The 6,165-nt window shown below is 40.4% G+C and overlaps 1 non-coding gene across 1 annotated transcript; it reads left to right on the top strand.

The window, feature by feature from the left end:
* Positions 1 to 5,076: 5,076 nt before the first annotated feature.
* LOC116574647 lies at positions 5,077 to 5,207 on the top strand. The gene has a single exon (XR_004279419.1). It is a non-coding gene; the product is annotated as a small nucleolar RNA SNORA72 (small nucleolar RNA).
* Positions 5,208 to 6,165: the final 958 nt, after the last annotated feature.

Raw genomic sequence — 6,165 nt, 5'->3', positions numbered from 1 at the left:
AAAATCTTAAAAAAAAAAAAAGTTGGGCAACTTTAGGTAGTTTGTCTTTTCACAGAAAAGAACTCATTCAGTAGGAAAGGGATATTGGGAGCAGAATCTGATCTTCTAGAAAAAGGATTAATGAGAGCTAGTAGGGTCTGAAGGCCGTAGGTAGGCTAGTTAAGATTCAAAGTTAGGTTCTGTCCTATAGTGGGGGGAAACTAGAGGACTTGGCAGGGAAATAGTGGACTCTTGAAAATGGGAAGACAAAAGGTCAGGGACTGTCACATTGGAGAAGCCCATCACCAGCATATGGGCCCAAGTATACCAAAGATAACTGAGCAGAGACTCTACATTTATTGCTTAACTAAATGAAGATTCTTTTTTATAGTAACTAGAGTGGGATCATTTATGACCCATTTGCACATGTATTATTTTGTGGGTCACAGCCTGTAATAGACACTAGAAACATTATCTCAAGTATTTTCTTTAAAAAAAAAAAAGATTTATTTACTTATTTTCTTTTATTTATTTTATTTAAAAAAATTTAAATTAAAAAAAATTATTTATTATTATTTACTTATTTTAAGGAGAGAGCAAGCAGGGGGAGGGACAGAAGGAGAAAGAATCCTGTAGCAGACTCCCTACTGAGTGCAAAGCCCAGTATGGGACTCAGTCTTAAAACCCCAAGATCCTGAGCTGAGCCAAAACCAAGAGATGGGTGCTCAACCCACCGAGCCACCCAGGCACCCCTGAGATTTGTGTAGGAGAAAACTGGGGTTCAGGAATGTTGCATGGCTTGTCCAAGTTACCGAGATGATAGGTGACAAGACTGGATTCAGAATCCATCCACTCTCATCCGAGATGCGCTCTGCATTCCTGAAGAACAGTTAGTGAAGAGTGATGTTAGGCTGGTAGGGCACTGTGGAAGACCTTTCTGGAAGAAGGAGATAGGGGGTTCTTTTCTCATGTGGGTTGTCGGAATGGCACAGAGGAAAAGCAAAATGGCCTTCCTTCATTTTCCAGATACCTCTAGGAAGTGCATTCTAGTAAAAGCAGAGAATTTGGCACATTCTTGTTCTGCCTTACTTAGAAAGTAGAGGAACCAAAGAGGCAGTAATTTCTCTGCTGGAATATGTCTCATTATCAAAGAAGGGGTTAGGGTTGTGGAAATTATGGGAGTCTATGTGGAAAATGTTAAGTTTGAAACTGAGAAGAGTGTGAGATTCACCCTCCTTTGCAAGTGGACAGATCAGCCTGCCACAATTATAGATATACCGACAGAAAGCAAACATGAGGTTTCTGGATCAGAGACTGTTGATTACTCAGGAAGCCCTGAGCACAGATTTCCAAGCCCCAATTGGTCTCTACAGAGCTGCACACTGAGCTACTTACAATGTTGTAGTTAAACCACTACAGGCCAAAGAAAATTACTCTTCTCTCTGAGTGTGGTCACAATAGCCCCATTGATAGGAGTGTGGGTATGACTTACCTCTCAGCCCCCCTATGAGTAGGGGCTGAGAGGTAAAATGGATGTGAGGTGGGGAAAGCAAGAATAAGCTAGGAGCCACAGGTACTAGCTGGGATCTGGAGGATGGACTGGAATCTGTGTTGGTCTCTCATAGCCTTCTAACCTCCAACTTTGATGACGGGGTTGTAGACCAGGAGCAGCTGGCATTCTCTGTCAGGAAGATAAAAACTCTTCTGGACACAAGAGTCACAGAAGTTGAAGGAGGGGAGCCAGCAGGAGCTAGGGTTGTGTAGGCCAGCAAGGTAAGCAGGCAGATCAATAATGCTTCCAGCCCGGCTCTGATCTTCAAAGCAATATGGCTACCATCTTCCAAATCACCTGCAAAATGACTCTTATCCTCCCCCAGAATTATATACACACAGGAATTCTGGGAAATGTAGTTTTAGCTTAGCTAAATTGACAGTCTTAATCCCCATGCCCTGATCTGTGTTAATTAGACTCAGGAGATGCCTCTAAGCATCACTGAGGTCTTTCATGTAGGTTTACAGACTGTTGATAAATCATTTAGTCTTCTCTTCTCTGCACTATGCCATCCTAAGCCTCTGTCTTTTCCTTATATTTTTGCTACTCTGGAATCATCCTCCTTCTCTTATTTGTATTCTCCAAGACTTCCCATCACTCTAGATGATGCGGCCAAGTGCCAGGCAGTACTCTGGCAAAGGCCCAGGCGTCTCAGCTTATAGGAATGAGAACCTCATTGGTTCCCATGCTTTGTTCTATGTCCTTACGATTTTTAGGCTGTGTTTGTGCAGAGCTAGGTATGCATTGTGTTTCTGCAGTTGAGCATGCCTTGTTAGGAAATCTGTCTTACATACAGATTTACTGAACCTGGTGCCAACTGCATCCCCTGATTTCGAGAGGGTCAGAGTGTTTTTCCTGACAAAGAAAGGCAGTATGCTTTGGCACAGCTGCTTGGTATTTTTCCTAGAATGCTGGAAGGAAGCAGACATTCATTTGGTTTTGCCAGTCTCTCTTTGTCTAAATTGTCCCATTTGGCTTAGCCTGTTGGCTTTAGTCTATTAGGATAGCAATGGAGGAAGCTGTTCCTCTTGGTTTATGAGCTTGAACCCAAGTACATCAACATGTGCCTTAGCAGGACAGAGATTTACATAAATATTTCTGGGCTATCAGATCTCTGCAAAGACCATTTCCACGTTCCAGATGTAGGGTATGAAAGTGCAAATCCCACGTGGAGATCACAGTTCACTGACTTGTGGATGGCCCCACAGAGTAAAGAAGTGATTCAGTATAATGACTCCACACCCTGTAGATGAGAGACCCAGAAACCACCATTCTTTTGGCGCTGTTGAAAATTTGGGCAAGGAGCCACATTTCCAAGGCAAGAACTGCCTTTTCCTTTTCATGATTAAAAAAAAAAAAAAAATCCTTAGCCTTTCGGAATAAGCAATATTCATCTCTCAATTAGTATTAACAGCTAATCAGAGTACAGCAGGGTGTTAGAGCTCTCGTCAAACAGCAGGCAGCTTGTTTTATTTTTTCAATGCCACTTAAAGATTATTTGAAAAATCTCCTTCAGAGACCAGTGTGTGCAGAGCCACGTACCCTCAGTCAGAATTTAAAGTGATCCAAAATACAATATTAATGATTGATGCACCAGCTCACAGTTTGGCGCTGGGGTTTAATTAGATAAGCATTGCAGCTGTTTTCGGGTGGAGGCAACTTGATGGGATGCAAAGCTGTTATGTGACTTCCCATCTACAGGGTATCTGCTGAAGCGGAAACAGAAGCAAGCTACTAGGAATTATGATGATGACATTCTTTTTTCAGTGCCGAAATGAGTGGAAGTCTGATTATGAGGGATAGAAAAGCATTTTATAATTAAAAAGGTAGGCTCGGGTCTTCTATTCCATTTATTGATGAACTGAACACTCATAACAAGCAGTCAGTGCCGCCAAGCTACGATCTCGTGAGACACGTGGAAAGAGCTTGCGTGGGTGGCTCTCTCGGTCCATACTACTTTGCAACATACAAAATCCTCTTGTTTCAAATCGGTCCTTTACCTTGCAGCCATCACCATTGTGGTCAGGCCCTCTAGTGTCTTATTCGTGCAGACATACACCTGCAAAAGCTACTCTGGAATCACTCATTTTCCTTGAAAACTTAAGAATTTAAACTGGGTTCAATAGTGTTTAATTTCACTGAGTCAAAGAGATTGCTAACCTCTAATTACTGTAGGAGTTTGGAGTCCTCTGTGTCTTGAGCTGGAAATGACTAGAACGCACCACATAGTGTCTGTCTGCAGCTAAGCTTCCGCATGTGTGCGTGACCTCTACAACATGAAACAGCTACAGAGTACAATTTATTGAAGCTCATGGTAAATTAAATGTGCAAGACTTCAAGAATGCGTCCCACCAGATTGAGGCTGGGTACTCTCACGTTGAAAGTGGTATGGTTAAATTGGCCTGTAAAAACCTCTCTTTCCAATAAAAAAGAAGCCTGTGTACGTGTTCTGTGTTGTGAAATAATTATAATAGCCATCTATGAAATAAATTCTTGATAGCTCCTTGTCAGTATCTACAAAATGTGAAGTTATGCATGAATGCTGAGTATTTTATTTTTGTTGTGTAGGTGAAGCTTAATGAGCTTTCTCCTGATTGTTTTAAATCGATTTATGAGAATGTAGAATAAACCTGACTCTTTCAGTGTAAGTAGTAGAGGAGAAGTGAATCTTTTGGGAGGTACATTAAATCTCTTGGTTATTAAATTGTCATTCCTTTCACTGAGAAGGGATTGGTGCACTGCTTTGTTCCTTCTTGTTAAAGGTGTTGCAAGATGAACAACTAGGGATTAGAAAAGTTGAAAAATCAAGTTCTGGTTTGGCCCTTCTCTGGCTTTGTGATCTTAGTCAGTTTGCTGAGCCTGAAGCCTTCCTTTCCTCATTTGCAAAATGGGAAGAATGGTCCCTTGCCTCCTTATCTTCCCGAAGAATTTTGAGGATCCAACTGGATGAAACATGTTGTTAGGTTAAGACCTGAAGTTGACTGTGTCTAAGATTCTGCAAATGCATTTGTAATAAACTAATATTGGTTTCTGTGAGGCACATCCCCATAGTCCACCCCACAAAGCTTCTGAGAACAGATGACTGTCTCTTAGACTTTCCATCAAGCAAGACAACGGCTATGTCTGGGTTTCCAAAGCTTTTCCTAATGATAATACTTTTACTACCTGCTTATTTGGAGAAGATGAGGAAGGAGTGTAAGATAATTCACACAGAAACAGAGATGAGGAAAATCAGATTTTGTGCACAGTTGATTAAATTACGAATTAAAGCTTGGACCCAAACATTCTGGTTCCAAGGTGAGTGTTGTCCTCTTTTTAGTGGGTTGTCTCTGTGGACAGTCTGCAAATAAATGGAAATGGAGAGATGAACTATTGAGGAAATGTGACTTTGGAATTGAGTGCAGATGTCAACAAAGCAGGTAATTCATTAAAGAAGATCAATAAGCTTAGCAGCAGGGTTGCCATGAGGACCCTGAGGATAACGGCCTTGTATATACATGTCAGTTGACTATATTGTGGATTTTTTAAAAAAAGTAGAACCTATTCTGTGAGTATTCTTGCTGTTCTGATTTTGTAATAATCAGGCAGCCTAAACATTGGCTATATTAAGACCATTCACGTGTCCCCAGACCTAGTTCTTCCCCTAGGTCTGGTTTTATCAATACTTATGATAAACCAAGTCTGATTTATATGATGCCTCTCATGTGGGAAGTGTCTGTGGCTCTAGGTATCTGATCGTTCTTCAAAATGACAGCATAGCTAGTGTGATAACTTTTGAAAATAACCATTGCTAATTTGGTGATTACCAGTTGCCATCAAATGAATTGTAAAACTATTGTGTTTTATTTTCTAGAAAAAAAAGTAGAATGTACTCCTTTTAGTTGTGTGCAATAACGATTGTTGAGCACTTGCAAGGGATGTTTCTATACTTGTTCCCTTGATAAAATAATTGACAAAAATATGGTTCCTTGGTGTCTTTTCTAAATGATGCTGATGGAAAAGCTGACAACAGCAAGCTGTAGGACTACTGCAGTACTCCATCAAAATCTCCAAGGATAGAGATGGATTATAGTGCTTTAAACATCACCATACATCTTAAGGACAATCTGTAAAAATTACTGATGCTGGACTGAATCAAAGAACCAAACAAAGCTTGGTGGTTTACTGAGAGAAAGATAGGCGTGAATTTTCTGGGTGGAATGTAGGAAATGCTATTAAAAAGTTAATGCAAAGGTAATATACACAGGTCTTGAAATGTACAAACCAACAATTAACTTGTAGAATATTAGTAATTGTGATGAATGATAAAAGCAATTGCTTTTATTTATTGCTTATTCATCTTATAATCCAGTGAATAATTTTTCCTAGAGTTCTAGTTTGGATTCTCTTTTCCCTCTTTATAAATCCTCTCCTTGGGTTTCATTATCTGCCCAAAGGCTAAATTTACCATCTGGGTAGCAATGACCCAACACAAGTAATCCCCCCTGTGCCTCAGGCATGCACATCTCTGAACACCCTTACAGCATTTTTCATATGTCTTCTATATCAGGCAGTTGAAACCATGCATTTGAACATTTGGCCTAAAGAGACAAGAAGTAAGAAAGGTAGAAGGCTTACAATCAACAATTAAGGAA

Source organism: Mustela erminea, chromosome 15 (genome assembly GCF_009829155.1).
Source record: "Mustela erminea isolate mMusErm1 chromosome 15, mMusErm1.Pri, whole genome shotgun sequence".
NCBI lineage: Eukaryota > Metazoa > Chordata > Mammalia > Carnivora > Mustelidae > Mustela > Mustela erminea.
The sequence above is the reverse complement of the archived record's forward strand: the minus strand, read 5'-3'. Positions and strand labels throughout refer to the sequence as shown.